This window comes from Bacillus rossius, chromosome 1, assembly GCF_032445375.1.
Source record: "Bacillus rossius redtenbacheri isolate Brsri chromosome 1, Brsri_v3, whole genome shotgun sequence".
NCBI classification, from domain to species: Eukaryota; Metazoa; Arthropoda; class Insecta; order Phasmatodea; family Bacillidae; genus Bacillus; species Bacillus rossius.
Window position 1 is genome coordinate 309,563,590 of NC_086330.1, and position 16,388 is coordinate 309,579,977.

General features: G+C 33.5%; 1 long non-coding RNA gene across 1 annotated transcript; it reads left to right on the forward strand.

The window, feature by feature from the left end:
- Window positions 1-135: 135 nt before the first annotated feature.
- On the forward strand, window positions 136-6,982 carry LOC134527903 (uncharacterized). The gene is made up of 4 exons (XR_010074310.1): window positions 136-289; window positions 495-748; window positions 1,536-1,790; window positions 3,278-6,982. It is a non-coding gene; the product is annotated as an uncharacterized LOC134527903 (long non-coding RNA).
- The last annotated feature ends 9,406 nt before the right edge of the window (window positions 6,983-16,388 follow it).

Genomic DNA, 16,388 nt, shown 5'->3' on the forward strand with positions numbered 1-16,388 from the left:
TTGGTTTAGTTCATTTCAAATTATTGTTCTAAAATAACTTACATGCTATGGAACTCGTCAATATTGTTCTGAACAACGACGTATATATATCATAGACCCAGCATGCCTTCTGAAAGTTGAGGCCAACATGTCCTCCTGCCGCGAACAGCTGATTGTGGGCCGTTTTCTGTTGTTTTGCTATTAGGATACATTGAAGCTATGTGCAGCTGCCTGTGAAATTGGTTCAGAAATGTGTTGCCTATGGTTTTAATGAAAAATCTGTCAAAGGAGCATCGGTGTCGTTTCACAGGTAAGTGTATTTATCAAATTTATGGTGTATTTTGGGATTTTATGTCAAAATTGTTCTGAAATAATTATACTACTTTTACGTTTTGGTTGCATGATAGTTTGACTTAAAAATTAATTTATATTTACGTTAAATGTGGGGTATATGTATGGTATAACTATTGGTTACATGTTTTTATCGGAATTGTGTGTTATATTTGTGTGTTTAGTTTTCCTGGAGATGAATTGAGGAAGAAGTGGACTCTATCTGAGGCGGGAAAGTTTTGTGCCATCCAAGCATTTCAGAATTTGTTCTAAACACTTCTCCCAAGATTGTTTTGACAAGGAAGCTTGTTCCAACTGTTTTTGAATTTCCGGCACATTTACAGCCTAAAAGTGCCAAGAGGAAAGCACCTACCGAGAGAAGTCAAATTATGTCTCAGCCGCATGAAAACGCCACCACCTCGCAGCAATCCACTACCAAGTATGTGATTCAGAAATATTTTTTAAATTTTATATATATTTTTAAATTTATTTAAATTTTAAGGTTTAAGACTATGTTTAAAGACATTTAACTATTAGCCGTAAACTTAAATATACAATCATTACAGCTTTTGGCCAAAAAGTAGGGATTGGGTTAGGTTAGGTTGCTCCTGAACTAGGTACTTTGTATTTTAACTTGGAATGAATTTTCAAAGTTCTTTAGGAAAATATCAAGAACTGTGTTACATTTTATATTTACATCCTCACCTTCAATCAAGTTCCCCCAGTTATTGCATGACAATGAAGGTATTGATTTGAAATTCAGTAAATTTTCTAGTTATATATTTTCATGTTTTTTGTTTCGAGTCTATACATTTCACTGGCAAGTCAATTATATGAGCCAAGTGATCTGAGCATCCTAATACAACATTTTCTACTTTAAGGAAAAAGATGTTTGTAATGATGAAATCCAAGGGTGTCGCCAGGGGTGGGGGAAGGGGGGCAGTTGCCCCCCCTCCCCCTAGAGCCCTAGAGATTCAACAAAGTGTAGCAAAATGCAAAAAATACATACTTTTCCCACAACTTGCCCCCCTCCAGGTCATCGGCCGGCCATCGGCTGGCGACGCCCTTGATGAAATCTATTGTATTTTTTGATTGTGCTGTTTAGCACGTATAATCAAACACTCTTTTTCAAATTGCATGTGCACATAATCTCTACTAGCCTGGTACCTACATAATATGTTCATAGGTTAGCAAAATAATAATTACAAACATAATTTTTTTTACAGGGATATTCATACAGTTGGAAAAAAGTTAAGATTGGCATATCTAGGTGACTTCAATGAGAAGAACCTGACTTCCCAGCAGAAGTAAGAAGTGCCTTGGTGCTGCAAAGGAAATAAGATTAAAATACCGTAAAAAAACTGAAACTCCTTCGTCAGCGGTGTAAACGAGCCACTGCAAAAATAGTGAGCCTTCAGGCAGTTATCTCGCATCTGCAGGACAAGAAACTGATGGGTGATGTTGCTGCAGATACACTACATGTAATGCCACTTCAAATAGCTCAGCTCATTAACACATTCATTGTTTGTAATACCTATTAGCACCTGGACACCTGAACACATTGTCACTAACTATTAGATTTATTCCCTCAGCTTTCCCTTTGTCTAAAATATATAATAATTCAATTTTAAGTAATTATAACACAATAAGTTCTCTCTGAAACTTGGTTAAAGAGATATGTAAGGGTTTGAATGACCGGGATCCAAACTATACTTATGGTCAGAACTGTATATGATTATTCACACGTTTATAAATTTAGTGGTCTGAGTTAAGAAAATTATCAAGTACATTATGCAAAATTTCAAACAATACATTTTTGTTAGGAGAAATGACAATTTGTAATGCGTCTGCTAGTTGCGTCCTTTATTGAAAGACCAGATTTGACAGAAAATTCCTAGTAGACATTTAAGCTGTTATACATTATGCAAGTTAGTATATTAATTGCAGATGCTGAAACAGCAATAACTTAAACCAGCTGTAACAACCCAGATTACAGCCTTCCTCATGCAATCTAGTAATTATCTTTTGTTATAAATTTTTTTTGTCAAATTTCAGGTTAGGTTTTCAAATGATGTAAAGTTTTTCCTTTTAAAAATTTATGTAAACGTAATTCTCTGGGTTTATTGTTTTTAGTTTTTATAATGCATAAGTTTATTTTTGAAGTAATTTTTTTGCTGGCTTCTTTGTGTGGGAAGGCGTGCTGACGTGAATTTCCTTCGTTATTTCCACGACCGAGGCTTTGTTTCACACGCTAGGCATGTGTGTCACGGTCACGGGAGTGTGAGAAAGATATAAAATTGCTGCGTCGTGGGAACAGAAGTAAGCATTTCGTGGGAGCTTCTGTTGCTATGCGCAGTGATTGGCTGAAAATTACGTCAGCGAGCCCATGACACTGCCCGCACGAAGGATAGGAAAATTGAAAATCAGTCATTGTCTGAGCACCGTGCCGAGAGGTCGTGGTCGGGCGATGGCTCGTATCATTTAGCAATGTTATATTGAAGTAAAACTTAACGGCTATGGTGCGAGCGACGCCTAACAACCTCCTTTTTTTTTCTCTTTGGACATTTAAATAAATTAGAAATTTTTGACCGTAGTCGTAGGCAAAGCTCACAGCGAGGCAACAAAGTGTTTTGTCCAGCCGTCACTGCCTGGAACTGATCTGGGCAATATAATGTAGTCGTAGTAAGAATCTACGTGTTTTTTCTCCTTTCTGGAGGTACAGTTTAAATTTTTTTTGTGTGCTCTGTTATACGGAGTATGGTGCGATTTTTATCATGAATAAAAGAAACAGGCAATCCATCAAACATTGAGCAGTAATTTCTTCTTGACCTGCTTCTAACCTGTATGTTCCACTCATCACCAAATTTGAGCTAGCCGGAGGTGGTGGGTGGTGACACAGTTTCTTTTTACTAAATTTCTAAAGGTAAAATCTGTTGCACTATAACACAATTAAGATCATTGGTTTCAGAAATATTTGCCACCTGCTGTTGCGGATCTCATCCAGCGATGGAAGAAGGGGCCAACCAGAGAAGCCTATCCTCCAGAGCAGAAGACGTTTGCTCTGACACTGAATTTCTACTCGGTAAATATGTAGTTCAGCTGTATTTGCGAAAAAAAAATGTTAAAAATCTGAAAATACTTTTATTGTATGCTCTTCAACTTCCTCTTTTCATTAAAAGCGGCGGAGATAAGAAATTCCAAATACTTTAGGAGATATCGCCGTTCTTATTTTGCTATACAAGACCTGTGTAATCATTCGACCGTCACAGTTTTTTTATTGCCATGTGTTTGTGAATGCCTAATTAATGAAAATGGTCGATTAGGTCAGGTCAGTTACATTATAAATAGTACTTTGAAATTAAGCGTACATAAAAAATAATATGAATTAATTTCAATGGTTTTTTTAGTTTTAAAGTATTTATAATGTAACTGACCTGACCTAACAAACCGGGACAAAGGATGAACAGAAACAACTCAAGTAAAAATTTTTTGTTACTTATTACTTGCGCAACAATATCCAAATAACAAATAAGACTTTAAAATTAGAAACGTTAAAAACTCACCCTAAGTTGGAGGCGGTAATTAAACACTGTTTTAAACAATAAATGAACTAAGTAATAACATATTGGTTCAATTGAATTCTGGCCTATCACGAAAAATCACGTGACATCATTATCCAATAAAAAAATAGATACTCGTAAACAAGAAACAATGTTGAATGCCACATGAATGCACTGGTATTGTGATGAAATTTAAAAATTCGATATCTCCTAAAGTATTTGGAATTTCTTATCTCCGCCGCTTTTAATGAAAAGAGGAAGTTGAAGAGCATATAATAAAAATATTTTCGGATTTTTTTACATTTTTTTCGCAAATACCGCTCAACTACATATTTACCTTCTACTCTCCTAAGGCGTACAATTATGTTAGGAAAATGTTCATGAAGTGTTTGCCACATCCTGTTACACTGCAGAAGTGGTATTCAACTGTTGATGGAAAGCCAGGCTTCAGTACTGAGGCTTGTACAGCATTGAAACTGAAGACAGCAGAAAATGTTACTTGTGGTAAACCTACATTATGTTCTTTGATGTTAGATGAAATGGCCATACGTAAACATATAGAATTTAATGGTCAGAGTTTCATTGGATATACTGACTTCGGTACAGGGTTGGATGATGATTCCCTACCTGAAGCAAGGGAAGCATTGGTGTTCATGGCTGTTGCTCTAAATGGTAGCTGGAAGATCCCAGTAGGGTATTTCTTGATTGCTGGTCTGCTTGTATAATAGTCTACCTCAGCATGTTAAAAATATCAATAATAAAAAATAATTTGCAATAGAGTTTAAAAAAATAGCAGAAGAACTGTTTTTAAATTCCTTCAAAGATATTGAAGACTTTATAAAAATAAAAAATAATAGTAAATATTTTATAGGGTAATTTCAAACCCACTTGTAATTTATGCTATTACTATCTTTATTGCATACTAATTATGTGTTTAATGTTCTGTTTCACTTTTAATTATACTTTCAGTAGTTTCATATGCTGTAATTAATAACTTATAAGTAAAATGTAATTGTATTTTTTTTTGTGAAATTGTATATTTTATGTTTTTGTTTTTTGTGATATTGTATATTTTGTGTTTTGTTTTTGTGAAACTTTATATATATATATATATATATATATATTATTTTCTATATGTACTGGACATTTATCATACCCCAGAAATGGGGTCAAAGGATATGAAATAAAAAATAAAAATATAAAATAAAATGGTATGACAATGGCAAGACAATGCTTGAAGATTCTTTTTGATTGTGGCATAATTGTAGCATCAATGACATTTGATGGTGCTGCATCAAACTTATCTATGGCTGAACATTTTGGAGCCAAGTTTTCAGTACCTGATATGAAAACTTGGATCACAGATTCTCATACAGGTAAGCCTATAAACTTGTCAGGAACTGTTTGGCCAGCAAGGGTAGTTTAGTGGATGAGAATGGAATTATTCTGTGGAGGTTTATTGAGGACTTAGAAAAACTTTCAAAGGTCTCAAGGTTTACATGCGGCAACAAAATTGGGAAAACGCCACATAAATTGGTCTAGCGAAAAGATGAAAGTGAAGTTAGCTGCACAAACATTCAGCCAGTGTTGCTGATGCTTTAAAATTTTGTAGCCAAGATTTACAGTTGGTTGAATTTGAAGGATCTGAGTCTACCTTCAGATTTATAGAAGTTTTCAATAATTTATTATATATTTTGAACAGTCGAAACTTGCTAGCAAAGTGTTACAAAGCACCTCTATCTGAACAAAACATTGACAAAGTGAAGGAATTCTTGGTGTCGCAAAGAATTATATATTGACATTATGTGAATCATCAGGTGGGAAACCAATGCATTTGAGCAACAGAAAGACAGGTTTCATTGGATTCCTTGTATGTATTGAAAGTTTATTGCGTTTGTATGATTATGTGGTAAAAATAAAACTTGATGAAATTTCTGTTGACATACAAAGTAAGCCAGGACCATCTGGAGTTATTTTTCAGTGCAGTAAGGGGTCATGGGGGCCATAACAACAATACCACTGCGAAACAGTTTCAAGCGCCTGCTAGTACACATACAAATAGGCACCACCACATCTTCCAACTGCCAAGCTATTGATTTTACCACTATTTTGAATGCAAGCAGTGGGAAAAGGAATATTAGTGATCCCTTCCTCAACATAAACTGTAGTGTTCCTGTTGCTGTGGAAAGTGTTGAACATGACCACAGCTACAATACACTAGCGAGTTCTACCAGACTGAGTGAATATGTAGATGATGTAGTGGGGTACATTGCTGGCTTTGTTGTCAGGAAGTTGAGATTAATTTTGACAATTTTTTTTATATGCAGTTAATCGGTAACTTTTTAATGCTTGCAGTAAAAGGATATACGATATAATGTATTGGTTAATTGAAGTTTTCTGCGTAAAAGATTACCGATAAAGAGTATCAAGTGTTTTTGTAAGATTTAGAAGTATTTTCTGGATGCGTGTTTACAAAAACTGTGTTTTCAACGGTTTTATATTGTTTTTTTTTATTAGCAATGGGTGTTTGCATGTGAAGTTTAAATAGTTCAAAAATCTGTGTTAGACGTATTCAGCACACCTATAGCACGCACACCTATAGCACGCACGCCTCAGCAAGACGGGAGGAAGACCTAATTGATAATTGATATTTATTGTCATTAGACACAGGGTGCAAAATACATAATAATAATAATAATAATAATAATAATAATATATACACATTTTTAAGTTTAAAGAAAAACATCTTAACAATAATATAACTTTACACAAACTTAAGGTCATTAAAATTTAAATTGTTCCATTCGTCTAGTGAGTATAAAGGATTGTATATGAGCTATTGTTCTAAGATTTGTTTATACTTATCAAAAGATACTGTTCTTCATACAAGGGTAATCTATTAAAAAACTTACACTTACATTTTTAAAACTCATATATGATTTACATATTTGTTTATAACTGACATCAATTAAATATCTATTTCTGGTAAGAAGGAAACATAACGAACAGGATGAGGTGTTAAATGCAAGAAAAAGAGCTGCACATGAAATCAAATTACTCGAAATGAAAAAGGAAAAAATTGCTTGAGAAGAAAAAAGGAGAATTATTAGAAACAGAGAATGAATTGAAAAAACTCCAGAAAAGTGTATAAACTGTTTTTAGTGTCGGTAAATAGGAGAATATAGAATATTTAGGTTAAGTAGATGATAGTGCATAACTTTGAAAAAATGTTGTGTACTCTGTTTCAAAAGAGTCTAATGCATAATACATATATATTAATATTTTTGGTCATAAAAATTTTTTGAAAGGTCCCAAAAAGTCACTGATTTTTGCTTTTGGGACTGGTAGACACCCTGATACTACTTGATGATCCCTAAAGTTTAATCCGTATTACTTTTTTGTCCAATATATCCCGGTTATCATTCGCTTTTATGTAAATGAATTAATATTATCCTAAAACACATTCTCCCCCCTCTCCCGAAACAGTACTATCGTCTTGATCGTTATAATCTTGAAATTGGTATGTAACAAACTTATTATTTTAAGAAATACTATTTAAATGTGTTGTTTTTATTTCTGTTTAGCTGCTCTTATACAGAAATTTATAATAAATACTTTTGCATAATGCAAAGGTTAGATTGTAAACAATATGTTTGTTCCAGTAAATTTTTTTTTCAGATATTTTCCCAACTATATTTATATTTGGTTCGTAATAATTTAATGCATGTTTCAGAGTGGGTTTTATTAATATGTATCTTTAGCCTAAGTAAAAACATATATCTTCTTGACAAAATTAGTTTTAGACATTTGTCATTCGCAACACTGGACTATTTGCAATTCCATGTAGGTTTCTTGTGTCTATACACTTGTAATTTAACCTTTATGCACAGTTTGTAGGTATTAATGTTTGCAGGTTTGAGTCCTAACATTTAATGAGCATTTCTTTTCCCTTAGTGTTACAATTAATGCTTTGCATGGCAACATCAGGTATTTTATGGTATGATGATAATTTTTTAATTTGTGTTGGCTTTCTGGTCAGCACATGGAGTTCTTGTAGTTCACAACATGAAATTTTAAAAGTCATGAGTTTTGGTAAATATGTAGTTGAGCGGTATTTGCGAAAAAAAATGTTAAAAATCCGAAAATACCTTTATTAGACGCTCTTCAACTTCCTCTTTTCATTAAAAGCGGCGGAGGTAAGAAATTCCAAATTCTTTAGAAGATATCGAATTTTTAAATTTCATCATATGTAGTTGAGCGGTATTTGCGAAAAAAAATGTTAAAAGTCCGAAAATACCTTTATTAGATGCTCTTCAACTTCCTCTTTTCATTAAAAGCGGCGGAGATAAGAAATTCCAAATACTTTAGGAGATATCGCCTTTCTTATTTTGTATACAAGACCTGTGTTTATCATTCGACCGTCACCATTTTTTTATTTTGCAGTGTGTTTGTGAATGCCTAATTAATGAAAATGGTCGATTAGGTCAGGTCAGTTACATTATAAATACTTTGAAACTAAGCGTACATTAAAAATAATATGAAATTATTTCAATGGTTCTTTAGTTTTAAAGTATTATTACGATTGCGCTTGGCTGCAGTGCTTGGCGTCGCCGCGCTCGTTCGGCCTGTCTGCGCCCCTTTCCACCCGCATCCTATCCCTGGTCTCTTGTGTCATACTATCTCGCTACATCCTGACCATCGCAGCGCGCACCTGCCTCAGATCGAGTTACTTAAAGAGGCCACACTGCGGAATAAAATGACTCGGACATGTTTATCGGCGCGTTTTGTGGGAACCCGATGCTTGTTGCGTTTATCGGCGTTCTTTGAGCAGCCGCCGCGTCCTTCAACAGGACTCACGACGCGTTTCTGGACATTTCGACGACTCGCTCGCAACTTCACTCGGGACTCCGCCACGCCCGCGACTCTTATCGCCCGGAAACTCCCGACTCCACTGAACTCACTCACTCCCTGCCCTGGAACCTTCGTCCAGGGACTTCACCACTCTGCCGCACCCGCGGCACTATCGCCCGGAAACTCCGCCGCGGGAGAACTCCCCACTGAACTGCCTCTCGAAGGTCGGCCCAACCTCCTTATATAGCCCTTGGGTTCCCGTCCAGAACAATCGGGCATGTCTCCGAGATATCGCGCGACCTTTGCCGTCGAAATGTCCAGAAACGTGTCGTGAGTCCTGTTGAAGGATGCGGCGGCTGCTCAAAGAACGCCGATAAACGCAACAAGCATCGGGTTCCCACAAAACGCGCCGATAAACATGTCTGAGTCATTTTATTCCGCAGTGCGGCCTCTTTTAAGTAACTCGATCTGAGGCAGGTGCGCGCTGCGATGGTCAGGATGTCGCGAGATAGTATGGCACGAGATACCAGGGAGAGGATGCGGGTGGAAGGGGGCGCAGACAGGCCGAACGAGCGCGGCGACGCCAAGCACTGCAGCCAAGCGTGATCGTAACAGTATTTATAATGTAACTGACCTGACCTAACAAACCGGGACAAAGGATGAACAGTAACAACTCACGTAAAAATTTTTTGTTACTTATTACTTGCGCAACAATAAAAAATAAGACTTTAAAATTAGAAACGTTAAAAACTCACCTAAGTTGGAAGCGGTAATTAAACACCGTTTTAAAACAATAAATGAACTAAATAATCACGTATTGGTTCATTTGAATTCTGGCCTATCACAATCAATCACGTGACATCATCATCCAATAAAAAAATAGATACTCGTAAACAAGAAACAATGCCGAATGTCACATGAATGCACTGGTATAGTTGTGATGAAATTTAAATATTCGATATCTCCTAAAGTATTTGGAATTTCTTATCTCCGCCGCTTTTAATGAAAAGAGGAAGTTGAAGAGTATCTACTAAAGGTATTTTCGGATTTTTAACATTTCTTTTCGCAAATACCGCTCGACTACATATGATGAAATTTAAAAATTAGATATCTCCGAAAGTATTTGGAATTTCTTACCTCCGCTGCTTTTAATGAAAAGAGGAAGTTAAAGAGCATAGAATAAAAGTATTTTCGGATTTTTAACATTTTTTTCGCAAATACCGCTCAACTACATATTTACCCGAGTTTTTAATAAGCACTATAAAAAATAGTATGACTAGTTCAAAAAATAAACATCTCCATGAGCCAACATCAGTTTTTAATGCAGTTTATAGTCGTCGAAGTCGCAAGACATGGATTTTAACCACGTTCTACGACTAGCTTCTTACAACTGTACAAACAATCTCAAAACTATTGTTACGACTGTCATTGTAGAACTGGCTTTTACAGATTTTGTGCATAACCTTGAAAATACATAACTTCAAATTTATGAACTAATTCATGTTGTTAGAGACTTACTATAATTATTTTTATAGCAGGTTTTTCTTAATTTACATAATATATTTTATTTATCCATAAAAAAACAAGTCTTTAAAACCAAGTATTAAAAGCTTTCTTATATTTAATGTTAATATTAGAGAATTAGAAGGAGTCTACTTAAAATAAATTTATCTAGAAAACAATAATGCACAAAATCTATTGCTTTGCTAAAAAGTTACGACTTACCTATAAAAGACATTCATTTCAAGTATGTTTTATTATAACAGAGATATATATATATCTGTGTGTGTGTGTGTGTGTAAAATGTAAAATATGATTCATTAAAGGGGATACAGAACTTAAGGCTTTATACAACAAAATCATTACAGATTTTTAGCAAGTATACATTATAAACAAGCTACATATTTAAATAAATTGATTTAGTTTATTACACTCGGTTACATTTCGTGATTCTTGTCTGCATTTGGTAGTGATGTTGCCACCTACCACCCACCCATCACCACTTAAAAGTATTAATGCTAAGGCAGGTAGTGGTTTGTTGGAGATTAATTTTTTCAGATGGTCTTTTGGTTCTGCTAAGCCTTCTTCTTTAGGTGACCTTTTACTAATTAATGTTTGCAAATGAAATGGTGTGTTTTGTCTAGAGTTTATTTACTATTTTCATGTTAAAAATAGTGCTTTCATGCTGTTGGTGATATCTGTGTGAAATGTCAGTTTTATTTGTTTTAGGAAAGTGAATGTGACAGATAAAAGGGAGTGAAGAGATTATGCAGTGGATGTCTTCAGGAAATGCATATGGAACTCACATTGGAGCTCTCTTAATGCTGTGCAAAATTTGAAATTTGTTGAAATCAAACTGAAAATTGTAGTCATTGGTATTAATTAGGTTCGGACAAAATTTTAATTTTCGAAGCTTTGAATGTAAAGAGATTAGGTATTTTTTCTGAACTGATCTGCAATTAATGCTTGTATTTAGTTTAAATTAACTACATACCAGCAATAAAATTTGAACTATTTTAAAGTGAACAAAATCAAGCAAAAATACTACTGTTAATAATGGTTAACAATAAGTCGATAACCAATTAAAATGATTCGACTCCTAATATGTATACAACAGAAAAACTGGTCACTCTAGATGGTGCAGACATTTTACTTCTCACTAAAGGAGGTGTTTAATTGAATTTATCTATCTTTTGGCTGTGAAACTCTTGCCTACATACTTTTCTTTTAATTTATGTATTATAAATGTTTATCACACTATTTATGTACTGTAATTAGTCTTGTGAGCATTTTAAATTCACTACTGTGTATAATTTTCTTTCCATGTGTAGTATAAAATGCAATTTAAATAACCTTATACAATATATCAAATATGACAAATTGAATATTTTGAATACAAATTGAATGTTTCAAGGCCGCTAGGCTACTAATTCCATAACATAGAAGAAAAGTGGTTGCAAGTACTCACAGGATAGCTCTTGTAGGTAGAAACACATACGAGGACGGCACATTTTAACACGGCTGCGCAATTCACAACATTTCGATGGTTTTAACCATCTTCTTCAGGTGAAGGTAGAAATTGCACGTCGTGCTATCCTGTGAGTACGTGCAGCCACCTGTCTTCTATGTTATGGAGGAAGTGAATATTTTAAGTTGTGTACTACTTACAATTATATGAAATTATTCAAACTTAGATTTTAATTTACAAATATTTTCAATGTTTATACTAAGAAGTTCATAAAAGTAGTCAATGCTTCAAGTGGTCTGATTTAGAAATAACTGCCTTCAAGACCCCTCAAGCATTTATTTCAATAATTCTAAATATGTAATTTTAATTCATTATAATAATTTGTTGCAAATAACTGAAATCATTCATTACACATACTTACTCAGATGATGAATTTTTTTTTGAAAACTATTTTTGTTAGAAGTTTGTGGTTATTTTAACACATTCGATGAAAGATAGTGTTAAATAATGTAATACCTACCATCCATTTGTTATAATTGTATGATAGCATTCATTTCTGCTTAGCATACCACTTTTCTTTCTACTAAACTGTGTTAATTTAATTACAAGGAGAAAAATATTTAGTTTACAAAGTTTCCTTGGTCATAACAGAAGTTATTCACTAAATACATGATTTTAAGTAGAGTGAAGCTCACCTAAGAACTTTTTGTAAGTACTTGCCAATTTCACTTAACTAACTAAAAACTTCATAATATGTCTTGTTGTTTTATTAATAGAGAGTAATTAAATTTTTGGAACCTAATTAATCAGGAAAACTTCTTAAAAGGTTTGCTGTGCTTTAGTAAAGTTATAATGTTCATGAAATTTGCCAATTTCATATTGTAGGCAGATGTTAAACTGCAACTACATATGTATTTACTTAAGCAGATGTTGCTTTAAATTTAATTAAGATTACTAATTGTGATACTGATAATTGCACACTTTATGATACTAGTAGTAAAATTAGCATAAAAAAGATACAGATATTTGTTTATTTTAATTGTAAATCAATGTAGTTCATGCGCAGTAATTTAACAGATTTTGGTGTTCCGACAATTACAGTATGTGTTTCATCTGTGCATGTTACATTCAGTTAAAATATTATAAAATACAGCATGTAAGTATTCAGATGAAGTCTCCATTAAGTTTTATTGCTTTAATGGAATAGCTATAAATTACCTGTAATTTTGACAGATATTAACCTAATCTTTTAAACTACTGGTATATTGGAAAACTTTGCAACAGCAATGTTTGTATTAAATCTTATACAATCAAAGCAGTATTGACAAATAATTGTGAAATACATATTTTATGCTAACAGTTGCACATGCAATGTCTAAAAACATCATATGTATTTGTTTTTTAAAATATTTTATATTATGTTTTTATTTTATTGTTATAATTATTTGTATAATGCTGTTATTGTAAGAATAAAAATATATATAAAATTGGTTTCTGAATTTTTCTTTCTTAGTTCAGGAAAAATGAGTGTATATATGAAGTGGCAGCTAATATATTTTTGCAATTTTGCTGTGAAAGTCCGCTCAGTCAGTGTGAATATACTTTTGTGTGCTGTGTAAATTTAAAATGAGTAGGCCTTGTACAAAATATTGGTATGGGTTAATATATTTTAATTATTTAATGTGGATGACATGAATTATGTCATCAATTGACAATGCATTTGACTTTGCATTGACACTACTGCATATTCCTGTCATTTTCTTGTTTGATACAGTTAGACCGAGATTGTTAATGGTTCTCTACGTTGGGGGGGGGGGGGGGGGAGGAAGGAAAAAGCGGTGTTAGAAGGAATATCTGTTCATCTAGGTGTCCGGATAATTTATAGCTAGTAATAGTATATGCTTATCTCTGATGTTACTAGCCAAATTCATAAAAAAGAATCTTATCAGCATACATTTACACAAAAAAATTATGTGTAGGTGTTGGTATAGTTTACTTAATGTCACGTATTGTCTAACTGTTAACATTGGAGTTTATGAAACATTTTGATTTTAAATTTAATGGATGTAATATTTGATGTGTTTTTTCAGTATTTAATACTTTAAGATTTGTGATAAATTTTAGAATGGCCCAAAATATTTCAGAAATACCTATAAACTGAAATGTTTTGATGTATTGCAGTGCTATGCTACACAAATAATATACTGATATGTAATATTGAAATATAGTACTTACATGTTTCTGAGTAATTGCATTTGTATACTACAAATATGTTATTTTATTCTGTCAGAAACGTATCACACTGTGATGTGTCATAAACGTGACTGTAAAATATTACAAGGATAATGCTGTGTTATATCTCATACCGATATCTTGGATATGTTTAGGAGATATTGCAGTGCTATATTTCAAACACACATCTTGTATATATATCGGAGCTGTCGCATTATCATATTTCGGACATATGTCTTGGAAATGTATCAGAGATGTGGCAGTATCATATTTCAGACATGTACATTAGATATGTATCTGGGGTATTTCTGGGGAATGTTTCTGAAATGTAACACTGTTATATCTCTGTCTGCAGACATTTCTACGTATCTGAAACATACCTGAAATATCGACAAAAAGGTAACGATGTTTCAAGAGTTACATTTCTGAAATGTATTTGAAACTTTTTGTGCTGTATGGGCATTGCATCCTGTTGGTTTTTTTTTTGTTTTTCTTGCTGTTCTTTAGTGATTTTTGTATAATTTTTTTTTCCTTGTACATAACCTGTTTCATGGCGGATGTCTTCGGGGGTAATGCCGATCACAGTAATCACATTTCCCACCATAGATCGCCATTACCCACACAATTTTTGGGATTTAAGAAAAGTGTTTCTGTTTCTCTTTTACATATTTTATTTACCGAGTTTGATTAATGTAAAATTACCATTGGATAACAACATTTCTCTGAATACATTATTCATTAACTATTTAACACATTTTTAAGGCTCACTTTCTTTGTACAGGCTGGGACAAACTGGAAGGTTACGAATGTGACATTTGTTTGCTACAAAAGTGAATAAAGAAATTGGCAAGAAATATGATTTATTTTAATATATATTTTGGGGTTATAGATAAGATTTATTAAACATTAAGGTTTGCGTTAACCTACTACAATATTTGACTATGGCAAACGGGCTTGGATACACCACAAGGTTAAAAATGTGACTTTTTTTGCAACAAAAGTGAACAAATAACTGTGGGAAATTCTGTGTTTTAATTTTTGATATATATTTTCGAGTCTGTAATTAAAATTGATTAATAATGAATAATTGTTATTATTATTTACACTCGAATACAACAGAAACCAACAAAACTCTTTGCAACAAAAAACAACAAAACCCAACAGATTACCATGAAAGACACTGGAATACAACCAAAACCAACAGAACTCTTCGCAACAGAAAACAACAAGACCCAATATAATACAGTGAATAACACTGGAATACAACAGAAACCATCAAAATACAAGGAGAATAACAAAAATAAATCAGAATCAAACAGAAGTCTTTGCAACAGAAAACAACAGAATGAAATGAAAAACACTCAAATACAACAGAATCTATCAGAACTCATTGCATCAGAAAACAACACAACCCAACAGAATACAATGAAAAACACTGGAATACAACCAAAAACAACAGAACTCTTTGCAACAGAAAACAACACAACCCAACAGAATACAATGAAAAACACTGGAATACAACCAAAACCAACAGAAATCAACAAGACCTAACAGAATACAATGAAAAACACTGGAATACAACAGAAACAAACAGACATCTTTGCAACAGAAAACAACAAGACCCAACAGAATACAATGAAAAACACTGGAATACAACCAAAACCAACAGAACTCTGCAACATAATACAATGTAAAACACTGGAATACAACAGAAACCAACAGAACTCTTTGCAACAGAAAACAAGACGCAACAGAATACAATGAAAAACACTGGAATACAACAGAAACCAACAGAACTCTTTGCAACAGAAAACAACAAGACCCAACAGATTACAATGAAAAACACTGGAATACAACCAAAACCAACATAACTCTTTGCAACAGAAAACAACAAGACCCAACAGAATACAATGAAAAACACTGGAATACAACCAAAACCAACAGAACTCTTTGCAACAGAAAACAACAAGACCCAACATAATACAATAAAACCCACAGAACACAACAGAATCCATTAGAACTTTTTGCAACAAAAACCAATACAAACCACTGAAATACACTAAGATTTACAACAGAAACCAACAGAAAGTGGCCATTTCCCGCATTAAATACAACAGAAAATCCTGTTGTATCCTATTGTATTTCAGTTGGTTTCTGTTGTAAAGTTCTGTTGTATTTTCTGTTGTTTTCTGTTGTAAATTTTTGGTAGGGTACCCAACACAGTTATGGAATAAACTACTTGTGACGTCACAACAGATTGCATGCTGGGAAGAAACAGCAGTATTTTTCACAAACAACCGCACGTTTTTCCGCGTTCTGGCGTAGGATCAATGCTACGTGCTTGTAACGCGACTCCAGCTAAAGTATAAGATAAACACCAAATACAAGTTTGAAATTACTGCCCATTATTAACATATGTTTAAACGCTGAGAAATCTGCGAGAAGTACTCCTTTATTGTCAACAGCAA